Here is a 17,656-nt window from a genome sequence, read left to right on the forward strand (position 1 = left end):
TTCTCAGGATTAATTTAAGACGCTTTTAAGGGCACTTCAGTAGGAAGGATTTTTAAAATGGAGTGACTCTTTCTCCTGCTTTGGCAAGCCACGTGAAAACCTTGCTTTACTGAAACAACTGTACATCCAGTACTTCAGAACTTCTGTATGCATAAATAATGAGTTAAGTGTGAGCAGCAAACTCTGGTGCCAACACACAATGACATTTTGGGACAAACTGGGATGAGAGTGTGTTCCTGTGTGTGTGTTTCTGTGGTGCTGGCTCAGTGCTGGGCTGGCGCCATGTTTGGCCCCATGGCTCCAGCTCCAGATGTGAAGGACTGCTCAACACACCCCAAGGAGGAAGAGGATGAGGAAGAGTCCACAGCAGGATTGAGAGGGAGGAGGGACCGCTGCAGGGAAATTGAAACGTGACCCCGTTGTCCTCAACGCTCCCTCCACCGCCCTGTGAGACACATAACTCACTCTGAGGAGTTAGAGCTTTCAAGGGACTGTGTGAAAATTATTTTGGTAGGGAGGGGGGCTGAAATTTATATTTCACTTTTTAAAAAAGGTCCTGCTCAGTGTTGATACAGTATTTTCTTTGTACCTTTCCCTGAAACCATCAGCTGACTGAGGGCGTTCACCCAACACAGCCTCTGGGAGACCATCAACTCATTGCTGTAAAACTTTAAAACTTTTCTTTTCACTGCTACTCTCAGTTTTCAGTGCATTGGCAGATAAATGTGACACACCTCCACTGCCTTTCTCAAATAAATTAAGTTACATAGCAAACCCTTCTTTTAATTAGCCTCTCCTGAATTAATTCAAAGTTTTGTACTCCACTTTATATCTTAATGAAATAATAGTATAACTGCCAATGCGTACATCAGAAGTGAAATTTGAAGATTCATCAACATCAATGATGTCAAAAAGCTTTTTTTTTTTATGATGAAAGGAAGACTGGAACTGAATAAATGTGGCCTTTGAAAAATGCAAACTATAAATGAAATGTAATAATTGTTTTTTTCCTAATGAATAAAATTTAATCAGCGATGTGAAAAATGGATATACGGTGTGGACAAATTAACTAATTTTTTAAAATCTAAATTAAACAATTTAACAACCTACATGCATCTTTCACACATATTGTGCCTGATTATCATAGAGTTGTCCCTCCTGACCCACTCTGTCTATCTTTGCATCAGACCACAAATCAGACAAGCATTAGCCAGCTGTTGCTAGCTCCGAAGACCGAGTGTCACAGTGGACTGGTGGCAGACAGCAGCACCAGATCTAACCTGTGTAATGGCAGCAACAGAAAGTTTGCTGATTGGGCTGTCAGCTTTTCCCAGAGCTTGAGTTTGTGCTGGCTGGATTCAGGTTCCTGTGGTGGTTGCTGACTGGAGGTCCATCTCCAGAGCTGCTGCTTGCTGTCCTCAAAGCAAGGTGGTCTGCAGCAGCGTGGGACATACTGTAAGCTCTGGTTAGCAGAAGGCTAAACCATGAGCAACATTTCCTCTCCATCTCTTAAATGCTTTGCTGATATGAATACATGTCTTATTTTGTTGATTGTCTGACTTTGTTTTCAACTCTTGTTGATAAATAAGTTTACCTTTTTGTGTTACTGGAAAAGCCAGTTTCTCTGCAGGTTTCTGGACCATTAAATCAGGCTTTCACCAAAGGTACATGCACGCACATCATCAGCATTTGTAGAACGCCTGCTCTCTGAAATGACCTGTGATTGGCAAAAGTCTCCAGTTACAGGCTAGATTTTCTAAAGCCTGAAAACAGCCAAGATTAGATGCAGGAGTTGGAGATCTCTTAGACAGCTAGAATTAAGATATGCTTTAAGTTTACAATAAGATTTAAACCCAGTTAGGCCAAAATGAAACTGCTTACCACAGCATTAACAAAAATAAATAAATAATACATACATACCCTCCCCCTTTTCTGACCTCTCTTCCCTGCCTTAAATTTTTCATACCAAAACAAAGCCAATGAAATGATCTCTTCTGATAGATACAGCGATGAAACAATGTTTAACAGATCCCAGTTGTCTGCTTCAATCCCAGCCAGTGGACGCCTGCCAGTCATGCTGTAAATCAACTGCAGTGGACGAATTCCTTTTTATCGCATTAACTCTCCCCTCTTGTTAGAGGCCAAATATTGCTGATTTACATATGCAATTAGCAGCGCTGAAGGGGCAAATTTCAGCTTGACAATAGTTGTCATGGTCCAAAAGAGTAATGCAATTAGAGCCAATTGTTTAAACACGCCCGCTCGATTCAATTACTCACGTGCAGCTGACAATCAGTGTCTGGCTGTTTGAGATGCACGGCTAATGAATGACATCAGGACATGCTGCCACCTTGCATTACTGCATGCCTGAGTTTCCACAGACGCAGTCATCAAAATAACACCAGATTCCTTTTAAGTAAAACATGGAAAAATCTTTTCACGTCAGCACAAAAAAACCTACAGTGATAAATGATGACTTAAATGAAAAGATCTACATATTCTTTGATGTTTTTGAGGTGACTGTAATTTTCCATCTTGAATGTGTGACATGATCTCGTAAATGAGAACAGAAGCAACAAAGATTTAATTTAATGTTACATCCACAGGGCTGTTATTATCAACTTTTTTACAGTTTCACATTGCGAGAAGGAAATAAAAGTCTCTGCTGAATACGTTTTCTCGCTCACGCCCAAGTTATAAAGGCGGTAATAAAAAGTAAGAATACTTAGAAGAGACAGAAACCTCTACAGAGCACGCTGAGCTCATTGTTTTTCATCTTTTGCACAAAGTTCAAAAAGTTCATGTCCCACAGCTTCAAACAGCCTGAAATCATAGAGGGGATGGGATTTTAATAAAAGCAGGGAGGATCTGTTTGTGTGAACTGCCCAGATTTAATAAAGTATGTAAATAATCCCTGAATCTTTCATATTACAAGTCAGAAATGTATAGCACACAGTTTTGTTTGACATATTCAACTGAATTTAAAGGCAATCTGTCATTTATATAAAGAATAGATAAGATCAGCATCTTACTAAACCTGCAGCAGTGTACACTTTATGATAATATGTATACTTACAAGCATTGGCTGCTTATCTCAAGGGTTTTGATGCTACACTTATTTGGCTGGCAGCCCTCAGTAATCAATACCCAGGTTTCTTTATTTATTGATGTGAACAGTTCAGCTGCTGTTCAGAATGGGTGTAGTTCTAGTTTTATTTAGCCACTGGAGACAGTGGCAGCTGGTTTAAGTGGAAAAAACAACATTCCTTACCTCTTAACTTTTAAATTATTTTACTACCAGTCCCTATCACTCCCTCCTGCCTTTGAGTAATAGTATTTATCCATAGGGACGTCTTGGGACATGAGAGGTCACACTGCTTTCCAGCATTGGACGCTTGATTGGCATGCCAGGCACTTTGAAATCTGCTCCCAGATTTCAAACTGGACCAACATGGTGGCTTATTTGGGAAATGTGTGTCTGAAAACATTTCATAAGCCTTGTAATTGCTGAGTCTGTCTTCATTTCAGATTGACAGTGGTTGGTTTAAACGTTTTTCTATAGTTTTTGGAGGTGGTGAGTCAAGCTGGACGCCCCTGATTTACATGAAGTAACCTAGATTCCACTTCATGCAAACGACAAGCAGGTGCCCGTTCTCTGGAAACGCAACGCTGTGCTACCGGAATACATTGCACAGATGTTTACATAGACAATAAATGGAAATTATGGAAATTACATATCCTTTGGACACGTACCAGAACACAGTAAGGCCTTTGCTATGGTACAGGATATTAAATGGTAAGTGTTCCTATTTATTGGGATTTATATGAACCTTCTATTTCAGTTGTTATCTACAGTAACTTTGTGAGAAATAAAAAAAACATCTGAAGTAAACTACGAACAAGGAAATCTCATCAGGATACCACATGTTTGACTAATGGGGATAGACTTGGCCCATGAGCTGCTATTTGCCCATCACTTACACACTATAGCATCACATCATTAACCTCTCACACTCTGCTAGGATGCCAGTGTCCTCAGCTGACATTACTGTCTTTAAGAGGCTGTAGAGTTTATAGTGAAGAGACTGGTATCAACTGAAATGAGCAGATGTAAGGAATCCATTGGTAACAACCACCTCAGGCTAGCTTGTCAGGAAGGGATTGGTCAAATAATGCTCCAATGCTTTTTGTGAAGGAAAACTGTCAACTCTCATGCAGTTTTGAGTGAAAACCATGCAATTATTTGCGTGCAGCACCTGTGTGTTATTTCCACCTTCTGTATTTGAATATTTCTGCATACAGGGGTCCTTAAACAGGATTGGAATTGCAGAAGTTGGGTATGACTGGAAAACTGTGATGCTTGTGGAGTCAGTGAGCCCAAATTTATTCATGTGTGATGATGTTAGTCCCCATAGTATTTATTTTATTGTAGTGAGACCATTTCTTTGAAACAGACATCATTGTATAAAATGACCTTTTGTGACCTCATGAAACTTTACAACCACAAACTTGACCTTGGGCATTTAAAGGATATATGGCGCGCTGAGGCATATTAACAGTTAGGGGGTTTCTCAACGGTGTCCAAAACAGACATGTTTGACATCCAGTCACAGAAAAATTTTTAAAAAGTTTTTTTAACCAAACCACATGGATTTTTTTATGGTGTTTCTGAAGGTCTTAATGTGGTATTTTGGAGGGATTTTGGACTTTTTTTCTTTGATCAATTCTTATTTGGGAAAAGATGCTTAAATTAAGCACCAAATGGTATCAACCCAAAAATTGCTGCAACAACTTGTTAGACATGATGGAGCATTGGAATGGCCATATACTTCCTTCACAATGTTCTAAGCTCCTATGCACTCTAAACTGTAAAAGTTTGAATAGACACCTAACCAAAACACAATGCTGATCACACATTTATGACTAGAAAAACTTGACAAACACTTCTGTGCGGCATATACTGTTGACCTGCAAAATCCTCCTAAAGATCCCCTGCACACCCTAAGGGAAGGACAAAAATGGGTCTATGGTGGAGGGGTGTCCGGAGGAGGTTAGATGATGCTACACAACAAGGAAACAGCAATATCAAATAATTAGATATCATACGTAATAATATAATTACATGAAATGGGATACTGTATATGCCATATATTTTGTTGTACTGTATTTTTACTGAATGCAGGACTTTTACCTGGGAAAAGAGCATTTTTAAATTAAAGTATTGATACTTTCCTTCCCTGTTACTTTGTTGAGGAGGAAAAAAAAATCTAAACAGCAGCATAAATGACCATAAATGTGAGTCGTCTTTTTAGGTGTCACCTTTTCAAACCTGAGGACCAACCTTGTTGCCAATAAATGTCAGCTTTGTGTCAGGACAGCTTGGCCCGGCAACAAAACATCAATTGTTTCCAATTGGCAGAATTTCCTTCCCTCAGCCGTGGCTGCAGCCAATCAGAGGCCAGCTTGGTGGAACAGAGCACGTTCACCGTGGCAACCGCTCCACTCTACCCCTACTCACTGACACTCCTCACACCGTCCTCTCTGTCTCCGTCAGATGGTCAAAATAACACCCACCGGTGAAGTGAAACTGGTCTGTCCTGCAGTTCGGGATGAGGTAAATCCCATCTGAGCAGAAGAGGAAGACTGTGTGTGTGTTTTACATTTCCTGCGTTTATGAAAAACCATTTTCCCACATAATCTGTGGCTGATACTCCACATTAGGAGGTGAGTCTCAGGGGTTGAGGGTGGTGTCTCCAAATGAGTAAGACATGAGACAATCTGCAAGCTTGTGCAAGGAAGCGTCCTGTGCCTATAGCAGCAGCTTGTGGGGGGAGGCAGTGATATTTGAGCCACAGCACAGATGTGGGGAAAAAAGCTCAAGACAAGTGTGGGAGGTGCTGTGTGTTTCAATGCAGCTGGGTCAAAAGACAAACCACACTTATTTGAGTAACCCTTCTCTGACCGCGCGTTACAGCAAACACACACTAAACACGCAGACCCCCAGTGGAGAGACCTGCTTGACACAGAGCTGAATGTGTTTACTCCTCTACCTCTTTGAAATGACAGCGTTGCCATTAGAGGCTCAGAGAAACTGGGAAGCCATGTTTAGAGGATAATCTTGGCCGGACCATCTGGTCAAGATTTTCTCTCTTTTCTCTGGATTTCTGATTTCCTCTTTTTTCTCCCATGAAAGGATGAAAAAAAGTCTTTTTGTAGTCTTGAAATGCAACAGAAGTCTCACATGGGTGTGATTTTACTCCTTACTCGGATGGATAATTGACAGGCATTTGTAGCAGAAGGGGCAAAGGCTCGTGCAGCATCCCAAGCCAGTGGTGAACTACATAATCTATACTTATACTATTACTGATCACTTCCAGTTGCTTCTGCCCATCTGGATGCTTCAGCAATCCCATTGCCCTCCCAGTATAATCGCTGTTGACACAGGAAATTTAATCTAGATATCTTGGTGATGATGAAAGTGGTTGTAATAGGATTAAACTGGGCTTGACAGGGGTGTGACATCGCCACTGCAGGGCATTACTCCATGAGTACAGCACTGAATTATGCTGTTGGTTGGATGCAACCTGCTGCAAATATACCATGCACCCTGGACCTGGGGGAAATGATCTATTCGAGTCATTAAAAAACAGGAAAGACATTGATATTTTCCCAAATTTAACATAAAAGAGCAGTAATTATAAGTAAATACCAACGTATTTGCAGGTTTATGCTACTTAACAACAAATTGTGTATACTTTCACCATTTCTATATGAATACAGAAGTACTTAACTTGTTATTCACCTTTGTACTGTTTGAAAATTAACTAGCAATCTCGAGACATGCTAATGTTGTCATTTCAGGGATATCAAGTTTGCATTCATTTCTCTTATTGTTACACAATTGCTGTGCAGAAAAGACTGACTTGAGAAGTTTGCAACACATTCCTTCACTATAATAATATATTTTGTAGTTAAAGGGGCGCTTCCCTCTGTGTAGTGATACAGCTGGTGGGTGTAGTTCGATAGAAAAAAAATAGTTCCTACATGAAACTGCTCACAACAGGGTCTGTGGATTATCTTATCTATCTTATCTATAACTGGGTCATAGTTTCTGGAAAGAGACATTGCTGTGGAGTTTTTCAAAAGTATTTTTTAGCACCATGAGCACCACAAATCAAGTGCCATCTAGTTCCATTATACTGGAGTGAAGGCAGACATCTCTACAGCCAATATCTCCTACACTCGGTAACTCACACCAAAACAATCTGGACTGATCAGTAGCACTGCAGCTAACAGGAAAAACTGGTATTTTTGATTTGGGGGTGAACTGTCCCTTTAATTATTGACGTAACGTCCTTGTTTTTTTCTGTATTTGTGATTATTTTATCTCAATACACTTTACAGTTACTATTAATGTTGTATATAGTATTTTATATCCTTTAGTTTTATGCTTTACTTTTTACTTTGTGTATAGTAGTTACTTACATAGTCTTTTTTTAAAGTTTCCCCTCTGAATCTGTCCTTGTACATCTGCTGCTGTAACGCTTTCATCTCCAGCTTTGGATCATACCTGATCTTATTTTTGGCCTCTTATCTGTCATTTTTGGAAATTTTTAGTTTAGAGGACTTGTGATCTTTACGTGTCATTTCACATATCTATAATATTGATGTTCATCCCTTAAATTTTCTTGAAAAACCTTTTTAAGTTTAGGTTGTGAAAGATATTAGCTGCTTTGCTGTGTTGTTGGCATATAAAAAATCATGTGACGAAGTCATCAAAATTCTCCACCTGTAAACAAACATTATTTCCTTCTCTCCCAGCAAACATCACTGCTATTGGAAATCAATGCAGAGAGCAAGTCAACATGTAAACACGTTCTGAAAATCAGTACATGAGTTTAATTGCCTAATAAGACTAGTGCCTCACCCGTGGAGTAAGAGGTTTAGGATGAGTGGATGTGTAAGACAACAGCTTCATCTTGACCAGAAAATAACTTTACATGTCACATTTAGCTACCCGCTAGTTATCTTGCAAAAATGGTTGGTCAGTTGATCTCCAGAAAATGGGAAATAAAAATAGGCCAAAAGACCATAAAATGTCTATTTTAGTCTGGACTGGAGGAACTTAAAGTCTTTTGGTCTGCTCATGTATCTGCCATGTGGCCTTTTACCATACGGCCAGATTATGGGTTGCATGGTTGGGGCCACAGAAAGCCATTACTTAGGGGCTAAAGGCAGGAGTTAAGATTATCTGCAGGACTTCAGGCCAAAGAGATTTGTTTCCACAAGCACAACACAACACTGTTTAGTAGTGAGAGGATTCTGGGGTGGCAACGGTTAAATCCAAGATTAAGCTAATTTAATTCTGGCTGATGAGCATTTTAGCTGAATTTCTGGCAAACTGTACGGCTTTCCTGTGAACCCTTTTTGTGTGACTGATGGTTCACCAACAATGAAAACTGACGTATCAAAGTAAGTGAGACACAGAGATGACTTATAATTGCAACTCCTCTCAGAAAAAGGGAAATGGGAGCCCAGCCCTACTCTGAGTAAGCTCAGTGGCTCACAGGCATGCTATCTAAACCACAAATGTACTGTAGCTGTTGAATAATCAGCAATTTAACCTTGGTCAGAACAATAAGCTGCATAAAGTTTGGTTTGTTTCAGCTCTTTAGAAAGAAATATAACCCTCTAATGGTACTTACAAAACTAGCTGGGACACCTGTACAGCTCTCTGAAGATGAGTGGCAGATCTATCTTAACTAGTAAATATGTAATGTGTTATAATATAATGTGTTAATTTAACACTATTTCTACTCATATGAAAGAAATAAAATCATATTAAACGTCATTTCCACTTCTTGTTTATGTATGCCTGCAGACAATGAATACAACTTCTGAATGTGATTATGAAAGTCCAGGTGAGGTAAAATCAATGAATTTGTTGAAAACGTGAAAAGACTGGGAACTGTGTAGTACGGCCCTGGTGAATTAGATCATAAAACTGTTTTTCACCATGTTTGTGTCCATAATTTTTTGAGGGGCAGCCCTAAAATCATAGCTCTGTGACACTCTGGAGGCATTCTTATCATAACACCTCATTTACTCACTATGAGTTGGCAGCGAGTTCACTATATTCAACAAGCTCTCATCAACACAAGCAGACAGCCATCACAAATGTGCCCAAATCGGCTACACAGTTATTGCTCATTACTGCGGACACACCCCCAGCGTCTCGGAGCAGAGATTTCTGTTTATTTTTTCATGATTTTGAAACCTAATTTTATATACTAGATGAATATTTAATAATTCAGTGGGCTGGGTGGTTAGTGACAAACTCATTACGTATTTATTTGTGCTTCACCGGGACTGTAGGATTTGCCTTGAAAACTTTTTAAACCTGCAGTAAGTGATTTTTGGGCCACTTGGGGGCAGCGTAAACGATTTACAAATACAATATTGACATATCATCACCTTTTAGTTTGATACAGCTAACTTGTTAGCAAACAGTTACTCATTTACACATCCAGCAGTGACGGAGCAACATTCATTTGGAGATGTGTGTCTGTCCACCTGATAAATGTAAGTCCAATATTCAGTCTCTTTCAGCTCTGTTTTTGGTCTCCACAAACTCTGGAGGGAAATACTGGCTCTTCAGCTGCTACATGTTCCGCTACATTCACAACAGAGGCAATGCAGCTTTATTTGATTAGCACATTTCATACACCAGCGCAATTCAAAGTGCTTGACAGACCAATACAATATAAAACATAATAAAGGACATAGATTTACAATAAAAAAAATAGAAAAGATTTAAATAGTAAAACTTATTTTTAAATTTATGATTTAAGAAATCCTAATCAAAAATAGCAAAAGTGCAGACAAAGTGCTAGGATAAAAAAGATATTTGTGACTAAAAATCAAGTTAAAAAAAAAGTTTCCCACTAGTTCCCACTAGTACTCTAACTTTGTCTGTCTGCAGTTTGGTGCTGAGCAGTGTATAGTGGGTTTTTAGAGCTTCCTCTGTGAAAGCAGCTGCTTGCTATGGCGATCGATGCTATGAGGGCGCTGAGAGTAAATCAGAACAGCTAAGATTGATATAACAGCCCCTTTAATGAGAGTAGCTATCTAATCCAATGGATTTCTTGTCTTTGAGCCATTTGAACTTGCTGTTGAACGTAACTTTAAATCGTAGACAGTCATACAAGAACCACAATTTAATCTGTGAGACTGATAACTGAAACCCATGAAATTAGTTTTATTATCAGTCAAGTTAAGGTTAAGTTATAAACAAAGGGTTGTTCTTTTTCACTTTGGTTATGACTGAAATTAAATATCCGTCTGGGCAACGGGGGAATTTGGGAACTAAAGGCCAGTGAGCCACAGGGACACACAGTACAGTCAGAGTGACATTCTTCAGCGGAGGTTTTGATGTGGATGAGCAGGAAGCCTCCAGAGGTTCACACGCTGCCGGGATGATTTGTCATCATGAATGTCGACTCATGTAAGCAATGGTCACTGAAAGGCCCTTTCAGGTTCACCAACTCAAACCGCAAACCTCCTGCGAACACACTGCACACATGACCATGAAAGTTAAATGTGCACTGTTTTATCTCAGAAGGTGCTTATTAAGATGCCAAACCCTGGGAGTGAGAGTTATTCTTAGATGTACACAGAGAAAATAGCTTGAAAACAAAAGGAATTCACACACTGCATGGATGAAATGGGTGTTCTGTTATAGTTTGTTAAATTACACATGAAGTTAAGGAGAAATATAGACATCAGGGTTAGTGATTTTGGCCTTTATAATACTTATTTCTGCAAACTTTTCATTAAATAACCTACAAAATGTTTCTTTTTGATGAGATACTCTGACATATACTTTTTATTTTTACAAGTGTCACAGTGAGGTATACTTTCTGTAAAGGCGCATATACTCTTTAACACAGATATGTCGGTGCACAGAAACACAGCAAACATAATAATTACGTTGAATCACGTACACATACGACAGTTTCTCTGCTGGACTGTGTAGGAAGCAACAGATTTCTAAGACTTCTCTCTCACACAGTATACAAACAGAGGCTGACAGAGTCTCACACCTCTCTGGATGTTTGCATCAGAGCTGTCGGAGAATCCTCACAGAGGTGTCAAATACTGTCTGTTTTTATGGTGCGTCTTTTAAAAGGTTGCTCAAAATATCCATGAACAGCAGGGTTGAGTCTGAAATGCTGTTGCAGGCCCTTCAAATGTCTTTGTGCAACACATCTTTCTTTGGTGGTTTCTTATCGAACAAACATGAATTAATGAACATTGGCTTCGGTTGGTGCTTCCAGTTAAAGTGAGAAAAATGCTTAAATATAATAACTTTTTATGAGTTAAAGCTGGAAAAAAAATGACATGAGAGCATATAACTGTGCACCAACACATTCTCACAAGTCTACATTTTCCATGATCTTCCTTCATAAAATCTACTAAAGCGGTAATAAATAAAAACAAACAAAAAAAACCCCATGTCTTTCATTTATCAATATAACTACCGGATCCTGAGCACAGGCTTGACATAACCAGCCTCAACATGCATGAACTTGGCAGGTGTAACTGTTCTAAAGACAACAACCTAAACTACAACGCCAGAGGGAACCAGCCACACCTAAACAGACACTATCAAATCATGCATGTCCTTGTACAGGCAGAAAATGATTAAACAAAACACCTCTGAATGCAAAGCCAATACATATGTGACAAAAGATACAACATTTTCAAGACTCAAGTGCACCTTTAGTATCATGTTCTTAATTAATACCCAGCAGTGGATGAAGTATTCAGATTAAAAGTACTAATACCACACAGTACAAATACTCTGTTACACTTAAAAGTCTAAGCTAAATAAGTTGGCTATTGTCGGGAAGATGTACTGAAATCATTAAAAGTAAAAGTAATGTTTTATTATAGGACTGCATCCAAATATTACTCTCCATGCTGTAGGAAATTTAATTTACAGTTGTGTAACAAAACGTTTTATACGTTTTTCATATGTTTTGTGTGCAAAAATCTTAATTTGTAAAGTAACTAAAATGGTCAGATTGATGTAGTGAAATATAAAGTACAATATTTCCCCTGAGATGTAGTCAAGTAAAGTATAAGGTGGCACAGAAGAAGAAAAGACTCAAATAGAACACAAATACCTTAAATTTATGAGTATAAAGGCTACATGAGTAAATGTACATTGTTACATCACACCACAGTTTATTCGATTTTAGCCTATTGTCATTCAGCAGCCACGATGGGCATAAGAAGAGCACAAGTAGAGATTCGTCTCACCATGAATGGTTTGTTTACATCACAAGGTGCAGGTGGCGAGGCGTAGAGTTTAATATGGGGATGATTTCATTTCTAGCCACTCACCTTCTCCAACCGCGCTTCCTTTTAACATCTTGCTGTGAATATTTGCTTTGACATGTTAATTATATAACTTATTAGCAGCTGTTTTTTATTTCCACATTAAGTGTCAGAGTCCGATTCATGGAAGGCCAGCCTCACCTGCGTTGGTTGTCCAGACTTTTAATTGGCCCAAAAACGTATATGACGTCCCCAGAAAACAAAAGTAACCTTTAATTGATTGGGTATGCCTGTGGCCATGTGGCTACATGCCTGGGGTGAGTTCAGCCTCGACAAAATGTAGAAAAATGTTTATTTAAATGGAAAATTAAACAGAAATGGTGGTGCATTGAACATAAAATATAGAGCATAGCCACGATAGATTCTTAAATGCGTAATTTTTCTGTGTAATCTTTGTTCACTCACTAATCAGTGACATGTTGATGACTGAAACATGTCGAGATTGTTGAAAAAATACTGAAGCAGCAGCTGTAGTCTTCTGTTGCTTTCAACAAGCAGATTCAGCAAGTGTGTCTCAATAATAAGAAAATATTATTGCATATTTTATCTGTTGTGGTTTTAACGTATGATGCTGGATATACCTCTGCTTTATTCAGTAGAATAAACCACACAGTGTTTGTAGCACATTTATTACGATCAATCAGAGATTTTATTGACGTTTACGCTTGTGAACGCCTCCAGGTTCCTTCCCCCAGGGGCTGATGAGTTATTCCAGTAATCCAGGCCAGTCATTGATCTGAGCCCAGCAGCGCTGTGCTGCTGGCAGGTAGCCACGGTGGGTCCGACTGACCTTTGGCCCCAGGTCACTGCCTCTGGTCTTACTCGACTGGCTTTTAAAAGCTTGTTGGATGGATGTACATCAGAGGGAATGCATAAATCAATATGCAGGAGGAGAGGTTGTCTTTTTCTTTCCAAATAATAACTCATCTAGCTGGAGTTTTTGATTCTGTGCAGTCCAGATGTTGCGTCAGAGAAGTTAGTATGCTCCGACAACCTCATCAGAAAGAATTGTGCTCTACAACTGTGTGCCATTCAATCTGTGAGTCAGGAGAAAGGTGTTTAGGAGTTTATGGGGAAAAAAGCAAAATCAAGCCTGCAGTATCTATAAATCAGTCATTATATCATGTAAACATGACGTCTCACACAGAGAGCAACATCTCCCCGCGGCAGTCCTACACAGGCCCCTCATTAAATTAGATGACTTGTATGTGATTAGCTGAGTGTTCTCAGATATTTCTTATGATTTATGTATAAGATGTGTTAGTTACATGCTCAACTGATGTCACAATATTCACAAATGACGTCCAGTCTTTTTTATTGGTGCTCCAGTTTGCTGCAGACGAGTGGATTTATATCAGTGACTCACAGCTATTGCCTCTTGGTTTGGAGGGATGGGTGGAGCTGCCTGTGAGTAATAGAAGATTAGATTTTGGATTATCCAAGACAGAACGTGCAAGAAGGTCCAGAGTGTAACTAGTGCATGTAGGTATCAATAAAATATTTACCAGGCCCCTATATCGGAGAAAATATACTGTAAGTGAAAGTGAATAAGACAGCAGCTTAGGGAATCAGGGGATTTAAGTTAAGTATTTACGACTAATATTGCTGCTGGGCATCAATGGATAAACTCTGTTATTATTTCACATGTACTTGGTAAATAAAAAAGTGCTAATTTAAGTCTTACCTATTTCTAGGTCCCTTCTAAACCTGTTAGCCCCTTGTTCCCTGGACTTCTTTCCTTTTATCTAGGTGTAGGTATCATGGATGTATGAAGAGACCTGGGGCCCGTTCAATGTGAAAACGGTGTGCACTGTTTTCCTGTCATTTCCAGGTTCAATGACGTGTTTCATCGAGACAGTGTGCAACAAACTTTGAGGTACGTTTTCACTCGTTTGGAGATGTTCCCTAATCAGCAGCAACATCTATATAAACCAAATTCTGGTAGATCTTTACTTGTCGTACATACAATTTCTGTTTTCTTTCACATTTGTTTTGGCAAAGTAATTGAATGTTTCCCATGCCAATGAAGTCCCTTGCACTGAAGTGAATTAAACCCTGTCGTGTTAAAAGACAATGTGCCTGTGTTGCTTTCCTTTTGAATAAAGGTTTTGCTACCTTCTTCCTCTGCCGGCCAAGCCAGCTACATCCAGTTTATCATTTCACTAACCTGAATGGGATAAAACTATTAAATATTGCGACTCTTCTGGAATTTCGAAATGTTATCAGACCAAACTATCTAATTCTAATAGAGAAAAAAAATAATTTCTCAGGGTTGTGATGCTGAAAAAATTTTATCCACTGATTAACAGCTGTCTCTCACAATATAAGACTATAGGAAGAAGTCTTTTGGGCCTAAAGGCATCAAGTGATAGACCCAGACATTGTAATTCCACAGATTAGCCACTATGTCAAATTAGTTCCTGGGGGCTTGGTTGTATTTCATTAGCACCCTAAATGTACAAAGTATTTACACTTAAATTTGAGGGCTGTTTTTCATCCAGTTATGTTCAAAACTCTATGGTGAGTTCACCCAAATAAAACACCAGTGAGCTTGACAAAAGGGCCTTAACTCAAGGTTAACAAACTTGCTTTTCTGACTGTGTGAATTAGATTGTTTGATCAAAGTTATGCTTTTCTCAACCAGTGGACTTCTTGTCAGATGATTTGTCCGACTCATCAATGAACTCCAGCTGTGCAGCTGAGATGTTTCCCTCCCCTGAAAGTTTTTTCAGTGCCTTAGGACAACGATTCACCAACTCACTCACACACCACCCTGGTTCAGCTCCTGCACTGTGAGGCAGAACTGTTTAACTTGAGCATGAGGGACGACAGCATGGCACCGCTTCATAAACCGCAGTTCCTCTTTGATGTGTTATTTTTTATGGGCGAGGAAAGCCTCATGGGTTGGGCCTTTCCCCGCCTTCACCACCTCCTCCTCCTCCTCCTCCTCCTCCTTTAACCCAGCTGGCATCTGACTTTCGGCAACCAGGGGTTGGGTGAGCTCACCAAGCAGGAACAACATTGATGTGTGCACAGTGTGAATGGGAACGTGACTATACCTGCAAATCATTAACCGAGTGGAGGGTCACTTGAAAGAGAGAGAAGCCAAAGGGCAGCACTGTACACTGAGCTGCACGTGACTTGACTCTGCATGGGAAACATGGAGCTTGCTAACATGTAATTAGCTGTTACTATTTTCATTCTGCATCGCCCTGAAGCAGCACAGGGCTGTTGGTTGTACACTTTGCGCCAGGAAAGTTTGAGGCTTGCTTTTAAAATCTTATACTCTTCAACTTCATCTATTCACTCTCTGTATTAGTCTGAGGAGAGACAGAGGGGACTGTCCTGACCAGAAGACCCCTCCCTGAAATGAACAATCCCTCTCACTGTGGGGAGACTTAAAACTCCTGAATGAAAAACAAGTTCAGAATTTTTCAAGGATATTGGCAATATCCTAAAGGAAGACATTGTACAGAAGCAGAGTAAAGCCATGCTGTATTCCTAAAACAGATGTTGTTTTCATTTTAAAGGGTAAAAAAAGTAAGCTGACCGAGTTGAGATTATACGTTTTAGGAAGACTGGCCAGCTATTGTACAGTAAGTGGAAAACAGGACTGTCCTCCTGAGGGACCTCTCAGCGACTTTGACGTTAAAAGCTCATTTTCCTCTTCCCTAAATCCCGCTGCACTGAACATCATCCAAACTGCAAGCTAATGCAAACTCCTGGCATCGCTTCAAAGAAGGGCTGGTGTCTGCCTCACTTCCTCTGCCCCCTTTCCTCTGCTCCTTCGCGTCTCTCCATCTCGAGCCGTGTTGGAGCAAAAAAAAAAAAAAAAAACTGCTTTCACCTCTGACCTAGATCACTGAGTAGATGTTGAAATGGAAATAAAACCAACTGACTGCTCTGGATACAGAAGATAATATGTCCAGAGCTGACTGTGAAGTACTGATGTTAATATACAAACTGCTATACTGCATGAATTTTAAGTATCAGTGAGTAGAGAAGGTCAGATCGGACAAAAGTTTTTCTCAGAGGAGACAGACTTTTGAAAAAGGCAAACTGCAATGTAAATGTTGAGTTGAGCTTTATAGCCTTTTAGTATCATTAAGAATTAATATTGATAATAGATCTCATCAATAATTCAATAGTGTTTTACATCCATGCTTTAAAAGCATTCAGTACTTTATTGGTGGTCAGTACTGTAGCTATATATAGCATCTTCAGTCCACAATCATACATTAAACAAAACCAGTTATACTGGGCCAGTTAATATGTCAGTTTGTAAATTAATCAGCAAATATTTCTGTGTCAACCAATTTTTCCTTAAAAAGTCCAGTGTGTAGGATTTAGGGGAATATACTGGCAGAAATGCAACATTATATAATAAGTATGTTTTCTTTAGTGTATAATCATCTGAAAATCGTTTCTTCCTCTGCAAGAAAACAGTGGATTGCCCCCTCCGGGTTGGGATTGAGTTGCTGCCTCAAGCGAGTGAGGGTAGAATGGAGTGTGAGATGGATTGGCGGTTTGGCGCGGCGTCTGCAGTGATGTGGGTGCTGTGCCGGACCGTTGTGGTGAAGAGGGAGCTGAGCCAGAAGGCAAAACTTTCAATTCACTGGTCCATCTATATCCCAACCCATGAGCTCTGGGTAGTGACCAAAAGAATGAGGTTGCGGGTACAAGCCGCCGAAATTAGTTTCCTCAGAGGGGTGGCTGGGCTCAGCCGTAGAGATAAGGTGAGGGAGTAGAGCCGCTGTTTCTTTGCATCAAGAAGGGTCAGCTGAGGAGGTTCCGGCATCTGATCAGAATGCCTCCTGGGCACCTCCTGTGAAGGGGGTTCTGGGAATGTCCAACTGGTAGGAGGCCCAGGCTTAGACCCTGAACACACTGGAGGGATTACATATCTTGTCTGGCCTTGGAACGCCTCAGGATCCCCCAGGAGGAACTGGAAAGCGTCGCTAGGGAGAGGGCCGCCTGGAATACTTGCTCAGCCTGCTGTCCCCACGACCCAGCTTTGGGTAAGCGGTTGAATGGATGGATGGATGGATGGATGGATGGATGGAGGGATGGACCGTGTTTTCATTATCTTAGACTGAGGAGTTTAAATCTAGATAAGGAGTGGGTCCTTGTCCATGGAATCTGCCATGTTTCTACAGTAGCCCGGACAGACAAATAACCACTGGCTCCAGATAGCGCCATTTGCATTTTCACATCAGCCACAGTAGTTAGTAGCCCATTTGTGACAAAAATGTTG

This window comes from Epinephelus fuscoguttatus, linkage group LG5 (genome assembly GCF_011397635.1).
Source record: "Epinephelus fuscoguttatus linkage group LG5, E.fuscoguttatus.final_Chr_v1".
Taxonomy (NCBI): Eukaryota; Metazoa; Chordata; class Actinopteri; order Perciformes; family Serranidae; genus Epinephelus; species Epinephelus fuscoguttatus.